General features: G+C 40.6%; 1 protein-coding gene and 1 long non-coding RNA gene across 2 annotated transcripts in view; one reads left to right on the top strand and one right to left on the bottom strand.

Moving 5' to 3' along the window:
* The window catches only part of LOC136885658 (uncharacterized), a 220,515-nt gene that overhangs the window by 151,354 nt on the left and 55,365 nt on the right, over positions 1 to 13,796 (top strand). The gene's annotated exons all lie outside the window — the stretch shown is intronic.
* The window catches only part of LOC136885750 (uncharacterized), a 39,326-nt gene continuing 31,059 nt past the window's right edge, over positions 5,530 to 13,796 (bottom strand). Inside the window, exons 2-3 of the long non-coding RNA XR_010861606.2 lie at positions 9,604 to 9,660; positions 5,530 to 6,984 (exon numbers count right to left, since the gene is read on the bottom strand). This is a non-coding gene — a long non-coding RNA (uncharacterized lncRNA). The remainder of the gene's footprint in view (positions 6,985 to 9,603; positions 9,661 to 13,796) is intronic.

The following is a 13,796-nucleotide window of genomic DNA, read 5'->3' as shown; positions in this document are numbered from 1 at the left end:
TTCGTTTTCTCTCTCTCTCTCTCTCTCTCTGACCCTTATTTTTACAAATTCACACAAGCCACCACCCAATTCCTCTCAGCTCTCTTGTTAGGAAGCCTTTCTCCCTTATTGTTATATTTCGTATGATTTTACAAAATTCCAGCAGTGTCCTTTCAATTCCACATTCTGCCATAATCGTGTTTCCCAATATCCTTCACTCTATTACTTTCTTTCTGAATTGCTTATCTTTATACTGAATCTCTTTACCCCAGTAGCTTGCCATTCATATTCTGTCCAGCATCCTTTTCACTGTCCTTAGCCAGTAATCATCCTTTAAGTGTTCCATTTGTTTGTACGCTACAAATTGCCTATAATTCCCTGTTTGCATTACGATGTGAAATGCTTGCCTACAAGAAACTTCATTATGGTATCTACTGTATTCGAACAACCGCCACTTCAAAATTTATATTTCGAGCTCTGCAAAATATTATACATAAATGAATAGAAACTTCTTTAATTATCGAACAACTTTCATAGATGGAATGCCGCAACTATTGCAAGTAACGATTCTTATTATTACAACCAATTGCTAAATAACAAATAGAGCCTGGATTTTTGGGTTGCAAACGTATTGACGCGAGTAACAAGTAGTCTGTACAACGGTTATGCTATGAGATCTGCCTAAACAGTAGGGGTGGTTACGGTCTATTAGAACCCTAGAATGTGTTACTCTTGCTTCATTGCGGAAGAGCGGGCTGGACAACAGTTTCTATTCTAACCTACAATGTCCTTCATTTCCTCACAATTCATAAGCCTTACCATTCTGTTTGCAGATACTCGTTTTTCTTTCGATTCTTCGGAACTCTTCATCTCCACTGGGGATGGAGTCAGAGGATACATTACCTTCCCCCCTGAAAGTCGTAACAAGCGAGCAACCAAAGAATCTGTACTAGTTCTCTCGTCTTCATAGACAAGAAACATATCCATGATCCTAAGCTTTCCTATGTAATTACTCCTGAAAATGTCGAGAGACTGGCCCAAATGGATTTTAACTAAAATTTACGCGAGGACAATTTTTGCACGCATCATGAGAGTGCCACAGTAGTCGCGATTACTAGTTTGTGAATGCCTGATTTAGTGTGACGTTAATCCTCCAAGGGGAAAAAAATTGCTTTCTTTCGCTTTTTTTTTTTTTTTTTTTTTTTTAGTTTGAAGAAAGTTGCTTCCAGTAAGCGTAGGTAGTGCGACGTGGGACATTCCCCCTGTTGTTTACTGATAAGAGAGCCGGTCTTCTGGCTACGGGGTCCCGTGAAAGTCGGCCCTCCCCCACAAGAAAACCTGTGAAACAAGCTAATATGCAAATGTGACATGTCTGTGATATATTAGTAGCTAACAAATACTGGACTTCCCAGTGTTCTGGATCCTAAAAATTTACGAACCGTAATTAGTCCCTATAAGGACAAATATATCACTTCCTGTCTTTAATATGCCAACTTCAGCAACTGACCATCGCCCCCTGTGGGGTACATCAGGAAGCAGTAATAAATTACACTGAAGGAAAAAGTGTAAATTATTTGCTTTGTACATTGCAGTGGAAAGCGAAGATTCCAAAATGTAGATTCCACTGAGAAATTGTGTTGATAATGTTACGTAGTAATGAGACTGTCAGCGCTCTTGGAGATGTGCTGTAATTGCGCCCAGTGAAATTCGCTCCCAGTAGGGTCCGTATACCTACCGTACATCTGTGGATTCGAACCCCACTGTTGGCAGCCCTGAAGATGGTTTTTCGTAGTTTCGAAGTTTCATGTCAGGCAAATGCTGGGGCTGTACCTTCATAATTAAGGTCGCGGACGATTCAATCTCCCTTCTAGTCCTTTCCTATCCTATCGTCGCCATAAGACCTATTTATGTTAGTGTGACGTAAAGCAAAAAATATTTTTAAAAAGCCTTATTGAATGTGTGGTGTCCTGTAAACTGCACCCAATACCATTCGTATCTATGAATCAAACATATTCTTAGGCGTGTATGTTTCAAATTTCAACAAGTATGAAACCGAGTCCGATCATACTTTATCCAAGCGATGACATGACAAAGTGGCAAAAATACATCCGCTTGTGAGCATCGTCAATAATATTGTCGAGGCTAGAGTAATCTAAAAGCTACTATTTAAATTATTCAAACATTATTTACACTTACGCCCTATATTGAACTTTCTTCTTTTCTTCTTCACAAATGGGTTGCTTAGGACCATCTTCATAAGCAACGACCGAGTGTTTTTCCGTTGTATTGACCAGGAGTATTGGTGAGTCGTATTCTCTCCTTCCTCGAAACCCCGCGTGTGAATGATCTTTCAGATTTCATTTTTGTCCTGTAGATTTTGTGATCGTAGCTTTTTCAGATCTTTTTCTGTCCGTTTGTACCATTTGTGTGCATTTTGTGAGTCAGTCTGTTGGAGCCCATTCTTCTTAAGTGCCTCATGAATTGGATTCTTCGCATGCGCAATGTTTTCTTATATTTCTGCATTAGACTTTGGATAATGTACTCTTCCTCTGGTTCTGCGTCCTAGGATTTTTCTCATTTTACGTTCTTCACTTCTGTTTACCGTTTCAGTGTGTTATGATGGAGTCTAAGTGTTTCAGACACGAAGAGAGCTTCAGGTTTAATTACTGTTGTATAATGGTGGATTTTGCAGTCCCAGGACAGAGTTTTTTTGTTAACTGAAAAGCAGTCTCCATTTTCTGAAGTCTCGATTCAATAAATTTCTTTCCGTTACAGTTTGCTGTAATCAATTCTCCTAAATATTTAAATTTTTTCAGATTGGAGATAGTTTTCAAGCATTCTTCTAGTCTTTCGTCTAATTCCGTGTAGACTGTTTTCCCTCGTTTCACTTCCATATCAAAATCTGTCTTTATTAACGCACTTGCTACGTTTCCTACTTCTGTTTTCGTACATCTCATGACGTCCTTGATTGTAAGGTTCAGCTTGGAAAGTACACTACATTGTTGATTTTTATATCAGGACTAATGATGGTAAAGAAAGCTGGAGGAGGTAGGAATTCCAGCCTGTTATTTTGGGCAGTGTCATATTCTTACTGTCGAAAAACTAACTGAACGTGTTCTGTGTCCTAACATTCTATCTCTTTTTCTAGTCAGTTTTTTTTTCCAAATCGTTCTTTTTTCACGATTTCCATTCAGTATCTCCTCATTCGTGATTCGATCTACCCATCTCACTTTCAGCATTTTTCTGAAACGCCACATTTCAGAAACGTCTGTTCTTTCTTTCTTTCTTTCTTGCTTTCTTTCTGACATAGTTATTATCCATGTTTCACTTCCGTACAATGCCACGCTCCAGACGAAAATCTTCAAAACATTCCTCTAATTCCTGTATCTACGTTCGAAGTGAGCAAATTTCTTTTCTTAAGAAAGCTTCTTTGTTTGTGCTAGTCTGCATTTTATGTCCTCCTTACTTGTGCCATCGTTAATTATTTTACTACGCAAGTAACAATATTGATCTATTTCCTGTAAGACTTCATTTACTAATCTAATATTTCCTGCCTCGCCTGACTTCGTGCGACTGCACTCCATTAATTTTGTTTTGGACTTATTTTCATCTTGTACTCCCTCTCCAAGACTGTGCCCATAACATTCAGCAATTTCTCCAGATCTTCTGAAGACTCGGATAAAATAACATCATCGACAAATATCAGAGTTTTGATTTCCGCTCCTCTTTGATTAGCTTTAACGCCTGTTCTAAATAAACATTGAGAAGTAGGGGGCAATAACTGCAGCCTTGCCTCACTGCTTCCTGGGTTGTTGCTGCTTTTTCTTAGCCCTCGATTCTTATCACTGCAGACTGATTTTTGTATATATAATTAACAATCCTCCTTTCTTGGTATCTGCTCCCGATCACCTTCAGGATCTCGTTATCCAATGCCTTTACTAGATCTACGAAAGCCATGTACGTGAGCTTGTTTTTCTTAATTCGATCCTCTAAGATCAGACGTAAAGTCAGATTACTTCGAGGTTCGTACCCCTCTGTCGGCGGCCCTGAAAATGGTTTTCCGTGGTTTCCCATTTTCACACCAGGCAAATGCTGGGGCTGTATCTTAATTAAGACCACGGCCCGCTTCCTTCCCACTCCTAGCCCTTTCCTGTCCCATCGTCGCTGTAAGACCTATCTATGTCGGTGCGACGTAAAACAACTAGCAAAAAAAAAAAAGATTACTTCGAGTGTTTCTACATTTCTTCTGAAGCGAAGATTATAAATCACCGGATCATCGGGGAATCGAAGGTGGGTCCTCTGAACCAAAGAACAGAAACCACCTCTCTGTCTCGTCCAAGTGAGGCACATGTTATGATCTCGTGTGGTTATTAATAGCTTGATGCAGGCAGTCCTACTCAAGTGGACGAGGGTTGGCGGAATATCCGTGTTGTTGTGGTGTGTGTGTTCGCGCGCGCCAGTTGTAGTAATGTTTGGGACAGCATGGGCACTCAGTGGCACAGTCAAGAATCGAACACACAACCCGAGACCAGTCCTAAACGCTGGCAGGAGCCAGTCAGGGCACGAGTAATCTGATTTTACAAGTCAAAGCTGGGAGATCTTATGGGTCCTCTCGCATTTTGAACAGCCTTACTTACTGACTGACTGTAGCGGAGTTGTGTTCACAACACTCGAGCGCCTAGACAACTGGTCAGGGGCGTAGCTTGTTAATTGCTGTCGAACTGAAATTATCAAACATGCAAACTTAACAAAGTACGCAGTAATAATCACAGCTATTAAACGACCAAAAGTGAACACATAAATGAAATCATAACATGGTGAGAAAAAATAAAATTAACATAGCGTTTAAACAAAGCTATCAATCTAAAGTAAACTAGCAAACAAAAATAATAAAAATGTAACATAATTAACAAAAACATAACAAGCGTTGAACAAACAGAGTAACATAGTTATTAAGAGTATAAAGTAAATTTACATGGATACGCCTTCTTTATAGACGGTTATGCCTTTCAAAGTTCAGTCTGCAAGCTTTCGTGAATTAACTATGCGTTTCTACAAACAATCCTCTATTAACTTTGTGGTCTACTTTATTCCACACGTTTTACCTTTAAATCATTAAAGACTTAGTCTAACAATCGCCGCCTTGAATTCCTTCAACTTCTGTTAGCCTCCATAGTCGATCCCATAGCTGTCCTAGGCAACTTGTCCTCCTCCATTCGCCTCACATGAGCTCACCACTGGAGCTGGTTTATACTTACACATTGGGTTGATTCCAGTTTAGTCTTTATCCACTCATTCCCAGCACCCTCCTTCCATTGTTCCCACCTGCTTGTACCAGCAATCATTGACGCTACTTTTATCTCTGTCATTTGTAATTTATGAATAAGATATTCCGAACTCGCCCTACTTTCACTCTCGTACTACCAAGTTACTCTGGAAACAGACCTACGTAAAGGTAATATAATCGGAGAAACAAAGTAAACAGTAATAAACACAGCTATCTTATTTATTTTTCGTATGCCATTATACAAAGCACTTAAAGGTAGGAACAATATAAGCGGAAGTAAGTAAACACTGTTCATGACGTTCAATGGTTCAGCAGTCCCTATTGATGACAGTCAAGAATCTTCAGCTGCTCAACTGCTTCAGGATTAACACAAATTCCTGCCCGTCGCCTCGATAACATCTGAGGGGACATTCAAAGACAGATCTCTTCATATGGTTATGAGAGTATTTAGGTGGTTTAGTAAGGATGTAAAAGAGAGGGCGTATAAGTCATTGGTATGACCACAATTAGAGTATGGTTCTAGTGCAGGGGTACAAAAATCTTGGGCGCCAGGCCGCCGCGGCGACTGGATTTTTGCTACTGGCGCCTAAGTTTCGGCCCCCTGAAGAGGTTTGTTTTACGTCTTTTCATACTTTCCTTCTTCTCCTACCGGGCGAGTTGGCCGTGCGCGTAGAGGCGCGCGGCTGTTTGCTTGCATCCGGGAGATAGTAGGTTCGAATCCCACTATCGGCAGCCCTGAAAATGGTTTTCCGTGGTTTCCCATTTTCACACCAGGCAAATGCTGGGGCTGTACCTTAATTAAGGCCACGGCCGCTTCCTTCCAACCCCTAGGCCTTTCCTATCCCATCGTCGCCATAAGACCTATCTCTGTCGGCGCAACGTAAAGCCCTAGCTCCTCCTTTCTTCTCCTAACCATAAATCTGCTGCAGAAGCCCCGTGACATATGACGTGACGTCATTGAACAAGCTTAAAACCACCTCAGGATCTTATAGAAAATAAATATGAGCGAGACCAAGGATAATAGAAGCCTATTTTGTTCTTTGCTGCCTCTTCAACCCGGACAAAATTTCTACACTCCTGTTCTAGTGTATGTAACGCTCGCCAGAATGACTTGATACGAGAAGCAACACTGTTTGTGATTTCTGACAAAAGAGTGGTGTTACGAGTAAGGATACGAGCTGCTTGACTAAACGTGGAATGACATTAGTACAAGAACAAGCGTGAATTTTGTTTTAAAGGTAGGACAGGCCACAACATGAAGATAAAGTTCGAATTCAAGAGGACAAATTGGGGCAAATATTTATTTATAGGATTACGACTAAGGAATTGGATTAAAATTTCCAAGTTCTTTGAAATCATTTAAGAAAAAAGTTGATAAACAATTGATAGTGAATTTGCCACCCGGGTGGATCAGTTGTGATTGATTCACTGATTGTAGTGAATACTCAGCACATTCAAAGGCAGATAACTGTCCCCAACCCTGCTAAGGCAGCCCAGTATCCATGGTTCATTAGCTGGCCCCTAATGGGCGGGGCAGGTCGAATCCTGGAGGTGTTCCATTTTGCCATTTGACAGGACGGCATTGTAGAGATTCTGGATTATGAGAGTCGCTCCTCTTCCCACTCTTGTTCCAGGTTGTAGAACGTTTGCTCACAGGACGAATTCTGCAGATAGCTGGTTTCTTCTTGATATTAGTCGCAGTTTCAATATTTTCTTGTCTGAAATATCAGTAATCACATATCTATTAAATTACCAAATAAATGTAATCAAAAGTACATAAGAAACAAGAATACAACTAACAGAGAAATAATTTGAACAAACAAGGTAAAAGCTAATAAAAAGATATGAGCCAAACCGAAGTTACTAGGAAACGAAATCAGAATGAACGTTCAAAAAATTTACAATCTAGCAATTAGCAACAAACAGGGTAAACACTAATACATATATAGATAGCTCTGAAGTAATCTAAAAGAAACTAACCAAACGAAACCAAACCCCTTGGCACTACAGGCCTTGAATGGCCTTGGCCTACCAAGCGACCGCTGCTCAGCCCGAAGGCCTGCAGATCACGTGGTCAGCACGACGAATCCTCTCGGCTGTTATTCTTGGCTTTCTAGACCGGGGCCGCTACCTCACCGTCAGATAGCTCCTCAATTCTAATCACGTAGGCTGAGTGGACCTCGAACCAGCACTCAGGTCCAGGTAAAAATCCCGGATCTGGCCGGGAATCGAACCCGGGGCCTCCGAGTGAGAGGCAGGCACGCTACCCCTACACCACGGGGCCGGCACCAAAAGAAACTAGTAAATAAACACAATATAAATTAACATGACAAGCATTTAATCAAAGAGAATATAAACTAAAATCTTCCTATTAAATAAGCTTAACGAGTAAACAAACAAAGAAATAAAATTTACGTAACAAGCATTTCAGAAAAGCAAAAATAAGTAACCTACCTGTTAAACAACTTAAAATACACTAGCAAAGAAACAAAGGAAATTAACCTCACTTGACAGAATCGACTGTGAAAAACAAAACATACAGTTTCAATTAGTGAACACATTGAACACTAGAAGCAGACAGCAAGTAGCATAGCCTCATTTTAAACAAAGTAAAAACTAATAAATATAACTCTTGAACAATCCAAATTAAATTAGTAAACAAAGAATACAGAGGAAACAAAATCAAAGCAAGAAAACAAACAAAAATGACCCGACTATTTAAACAAAATAAACTAGCTAAGAAACAAATGCTATAAAACTAACAAGGAAAAGAAGAAACTGTAAGCAATCAAAACCGAATAATTAGACAAAGCCAGCAAATAAAAGTGAACAATGTTCTTAATGGAAAGAGGAGCAATAATGTTGAGCAGAATATGAAGTGTTAAAACATCGTCAATCTGAGGAAAGTGAGAGATGGTCAGAATAAATAAATACTTTTAAACTTTTTTTTCATTAGTAAGATTTGAAATTCGTGAAAGACTGAAAAGTACTTGGTTAGCCAGATAGAGAAGTATGGAAAAACTGGTGACTCTTCGTCACAAATAAAATCTTGGTTCTCACAGGATTTACTCGACGTGTTGTAACGAGTGAACACGTCAGCGATAAGGGCCAAGGTGGTTGACCGCTACACACCTCTTGTTACATACTAATAACTCACTTGCTGTCTGCTGCTAGAGTTCAATGTATTCGCTAACGATTTTATGAAATTGAAACTCTATGTGTTCTGTTAAGAATGAAGCCATTCTTTTTCAGAGTGTCACAACACAACTTATGACAGTTAGAGCACTATAATATACCTATAGAAGTACCCTTATTATTGAATGAATTAATGTGTATATATATATATATATATATGTATATATATATATATGTGTGTGTGTGTGTGTGTGTGTGTGTGTGTGTGTGTGTGTGTGTGTGTGTGTGTGTGTGTGTGTGTGTGTGTGTGTGTGTGTGTGTGTGTGTGTAACGGACAAGTTAGACAAACGTTGCAAGGAAAATTGGGGAAGGAAAAACGAATGTGATGATGTTTGCGGTTGACTTGTTAGTCTGGGGAGAAAAGGAAGAGGATATCCAGGAACAGTCAGATCCACGGGAAGATGAGGTGGAACAATATGGAATGAAAGTGAATGACAAAAAGTGCGAGATCGCCATCACAACTAGAAAGGAGAGACCAATGAGAGGGATAATGCTTGGAGGGTAACAGCTTAGGACGATGCAGTGTTTCAAGTACCTGGGAAGTATCACAGATGAAAGTGCAAGAAATGATAAGGAGATAATCGAGCCGGAGCGTTCCTGAAAAGTGTCAGAAGCCTGTTTTGGAGCAAGGATGTCTGTCAGAGAAGCAAAAGAGTGATGTACAGGACGTACTACGTACCCATTCGTACGTATGCAGCAAGAAACTTGGGGGTAGTGAGACAGAACCATGACTAGACTAGGATACAGGCAAGTGAAATGAAATTTCTCAGAAGCAGGATAGGAGTGACAAGAATAGATAAGATGAGAAATGAGAAGGTTAGAGATATAGTAATAGAAGACTCTATACAGCAGGATAGAGGCATCTAGACCTAGATGGTATGAACACATCAAGAGAATGACAGAGGAAAGGATACCGAGGAGGATGTACGAAAAGGAGATAATAGGAAAATATCCAAGAAACAGGTGGATAAGAGGGGTGGAGGAGTCTGTACAGAGTAAAGATGGGCAAGAGTGAAGAGGGAGAAGTGGTGGGGAGACAAGAGGAGATGGAGAGGCTTATGTTCCAAGCAGACCTGGCCAACAGCTGTAAAATGTAGATGATGAGGATGATGCATGCATTGTTGAAATTAACGGACACTTACAGTTTGACTGCTGCAGGCCTCGTCCTTCGGGATGCTGTTTGATGGGGGCGGTGACCTCTGCATGAAACAGAAATAGTTTACCAATTACATCTCTACACTATGACACAAAAACGTTGAACAGTTTTCATGAAAATATGTCGCGTAGAATGTATGTATTGAATGTCCATCGTTAGTCCCGTTTGTGAGATTTACGGCCGGATGCCCCTCCTGACGCCAACTTCAGTTAAGGAGCTAGAAGGAATCTGCTAGCTACGTGTAAATGCCCGATCATTTGCCAGAAAGTGAAAGTGGAAAACCACCTCCAGTGCTATTGACAGGAAACAGATTCAAACCGCGCAAACATCTCGCTCCGCACAAAGTGTGTACTGGAGAAGTATATATTAAAGTGTAAAACAAAAAATGAAGTATTCTTATAGCACAGGTAGCCATGATCATTAAGGCGTTAAGTCAAACTTCGCTGTTCGTCCGTCGGATGGAGACGTTAAGCCTACCCGACAGGAGAAGTATTTGTGCCGGCACCGGGTTTCACCTTCTCCATTCCTACTTTCATATCAGGTGAATGATTTCATCTCATTAATTCCTCTGACGTCAGGAAGGGCATCCTGTCGTAAAATACGCTACGAGGATTCATACCCTACCCCGTAGAGAAACGGGACAAGGGTTGGACATAGAAATGACGACCTAACGTCTCGCACACAAAGCATAGGCAAGTGGTCGACTTGTACAAGCATCTCGAGGGAAAATGTTCTAAATATTCGTGTCTTCATCACCGGATGTTTGGCCACTGAAATCAATGGCCGCTCGGAAAGCCGAAATATAACGATCCTGTGAGAAATAAAAAGTGTTTTATAGACTGTCTCTTGTTTGTTTTCAACAAAAAGTAAAAAACTACGCTCTTTTTTTCCTTGCCTGTTAATTTCTAGTGTCATCGTTTCTGAAGATGCCTTTAAATCAGGCAGTAAATAAAACACGAACTCGTAATTGTCTTTTTGTTTTGAAAGAGAGGGAGATGAAATGAGAGCAGCAAATGGTTGTTTTTGCCGGTCACGGCTTGCTTGGTGACTTATGGAGCGGGTCGCAGTAGGCCTTGACCGTTCACATCTTCAGCCCTTCACTTGTGAACGCGTGGAAATCTGATTTAATGGAAACTACTGCGATAACACAGCGCATGTTGCCAACCTCACATTCCTAGTGATTAATAGAAAGAAAATGAATAGATCTGCTGATATTTCAATGATGATGACGATGCTTGTTGTTTATAGGGCCTGACATCTAGGTCATCGGCCCCTAATGGTACGAGATGAAACGAAATGCAATAATGCTTAACATTTTAAAATGTATCCACTAACTAGAATTTATAACAAATTATGATCTAATTTCGTATGGATATTTCTAGCAGAGTGCAGCCCTTGAAGGGCAGACCCTCCGATGAGGGTGGTCGGCATCTGCCATGTGTAGGTACCTGAGTGTTATTGTGTGGTATGTGAGTTGCAGGGATGTTGGGGACAGCACAAACACCCAACCCCCGAGCCATTGGAATTAACCGATAACGGTTAAAATCCCCGATCCGGCCGGGAATCGAACCCAGGACCCTCTGAATCGAAGTCCAGTACGCTGACCATTCATCCAACGAAGCGGACACATAAATGATGATGAAAAATGATTTTGAAATTCAAATAATAAGTGGATCTAATTCACAGTGCCTTACTTTCTAATAAAATTATAGAAAACATATAGATTAGAATAGAACAAGGCATTTTATCTTGAATTACAGTAATATATCATTCAAGTTAAAAGTTAAAATAACACATTAAAATACACAAACTAGAAGAGGGTTAATGGAATAAAGCGTAATTAACAATAAAATAAAAACGAATAGAAAATATACTTTTATACGATAAACAGGCCACTATTCCTCATAAAACAGATGACGAGGTCTGCTGACTACCGTACTCGTCATCTCGCAGGATAAGGGAGATGCTACTCGGACGTTTTAGACTAGGATGTGTACCACGGTAAGATGACCGCCACAAGTTATATTTCAAGTGTGAAGGCATCTTTAGCTTCTTTTACGAGTATAAAATCACACGTAATGTAAGACGTGGTATCAAGTCCTTATGCTGCAGTGGAGTGTGTTATAACTCGAGGTCATCCGAAAATGTACGTAATGCGACGGAAGTGACCTCACATTGGTCGTTACCATAGGCCTTCGTCGCCAAGAATGCTGCGGCTGTGAAATGATGCAAATAAATAATTCTTTATCAATATTTGAGTTTCATTTATTGAAAGACATATTAATGATCATTAGCTATTCACAAAGGGAAAAGTTTAGTTTTTTTCCCTTCAGTCAGTTGATTGGAAAGTAGGAGAAGAAACAAATTGGCAACAAGAACATTGTATTGGCTGTTACACACCAAGAGGCTATTCTCCAATTCCAAGTGCTACTCAACTACGCAGAGAATCATGGAAACATGGATATGTTTTTAGGATTAGAAGACGAAACAATTCTCTTCCTTCCGCAGTGATATAATTTTAATTGATGTTTTCCCGTTAAAATCATTCGCTGTTGCTTTGTTTACAGTCTAAGTCTAATACGTCCAACATCAACATATTTCCGTCCACCAAAATTGCGTCGTTCTTCCATCCATATGACGTACACTGGTTACGGTGTCGATATTTTGTCCACGCTAACAGCACGAGTGGGAAGCAGTCAGCCGTGGCTTTAATTAAGAATGCATTTGCCTGGTATGAAAATGGGAAACCACGGAAAACCATCTTCAGAGCTGCCGACAGCGGGAGTTCGAACCCAGTATCGCCGAATGCAAGCTCACAGCTGCAAATCCCCCCCCACCACCACTAACCGCGCGGACAATGCGCTGAGTAATATAAAGTTTGTGTTGTTTCATAGAAATCTGTGTAGTCTAATCCAGACAGTTCCCTTGTGAGAGTTATATGTATTTGTGTGTACAAAGTGACCTATTTCTTCTAATTATCATAAACCACTACACGTTTTAATGACCTGGAATCCCTTTCGCAATCCTTTCATGTATTGTGTCAGGCTGGAACGAAGTGGTGCACGTGGTGGAGCGGTATCGTATTTCTAAGATCATAAAGATCTAGCGGAGGAGGCCCTAATATATTCCAATAATGGTGACAAGAAGGGAACATGTTCCTTCGCTCTGGGCTAATGGCCACTTATTACCCAGTCCTAAGGGATATATGGCCCTAAGGGTCAGTTCCTGTGATCCCCCTAAGCCAGACTGCGCGCGACACTCCCAACCCGACCAGCTCTAAACGTAGCGTATCGCCTGCTCCAGTACAGCACCGCTCTTTTGGAATTATTTCGTGTCGTGTGGGGATATCAATTCTATTACACATTATTTACAAACTCATAACGTATAGTCACTCCCGTAAATGAAATGAAATGAAAAATGGCTTATGGCTTTAGTGCCGGGAGTGTCAGAGGACAAGTTCGGCTCGCCAGTGGCAGGTCTTTCGATTTGACTCCCGTAGGCGACCTGCGCGTCGTGATGAGGATGAAATGCTGGACACGACACATACACGCAGCCCCCGTGTCAGCGAAATTTACAAATTATGGTTAAAATTACCGACCCTACCAGGAATCAAACCCGGGACTGTTGTGACCAAAGGCCAGCACGCTAACCATTTAGCCAACCATAAGATATAACCTGTGTATTGTTGGATGGCCTCGTCTCATCAAACTCTAGAGAACTGATTATTCCATTTGTGGTATAGTTTCATAGACCTTGAAACACTTTCCCGCTTTCGATGCACTGAATCCCACACTTGTCGACTCAAAATTCCACACAGATGTTTCTCGAAAATGATTCGTTAGATGCAAATACATTGTTATCAATTTGAGTTTCATTTATTGAAAGACATATTTATAATCATCTCTTCACATAGGGTTGGCGTCAGGAAGGGCATCCGGCCGTAAAACATGTCTAATGTGCTCCACAGTTCGCACCCGCGATCCCACAGGTATGGGATGAGCGGTGGAAGAAAAGACATACTTATGATCATCTGATTTTCCCTAACGTTAATTCAAATTGATATCATTTTTATGTCAAGAAAAGAGAATGAGCACATGGTTGTGGATGATCCTCGCATTTAATATATTATAAGACTATTCTAATTATTATTACAATATAATTCACCTCCTACGCACAAAC

The sequence above is a fragment of the Anabrus simplex genome, chromosome 14 (assembly GCF_040414725.1).
Source record: "Anabrus simplex isolate iqAnaSimp1 chromosome 14, ASM4041472v1, whole genome shotgun sequence".
Lineage (NCBI taxonomy): Eukaryota > Metazoa > Arthropoda > Insecta > Orthoptera > Tettigoniidae > Anabrus > Anabrus simplex.
The sequence above is the reverse complement of the archived record's forward strand: the minus strand, read 5'-3'. Positions and strand labels throughout refer to the sequence as shown.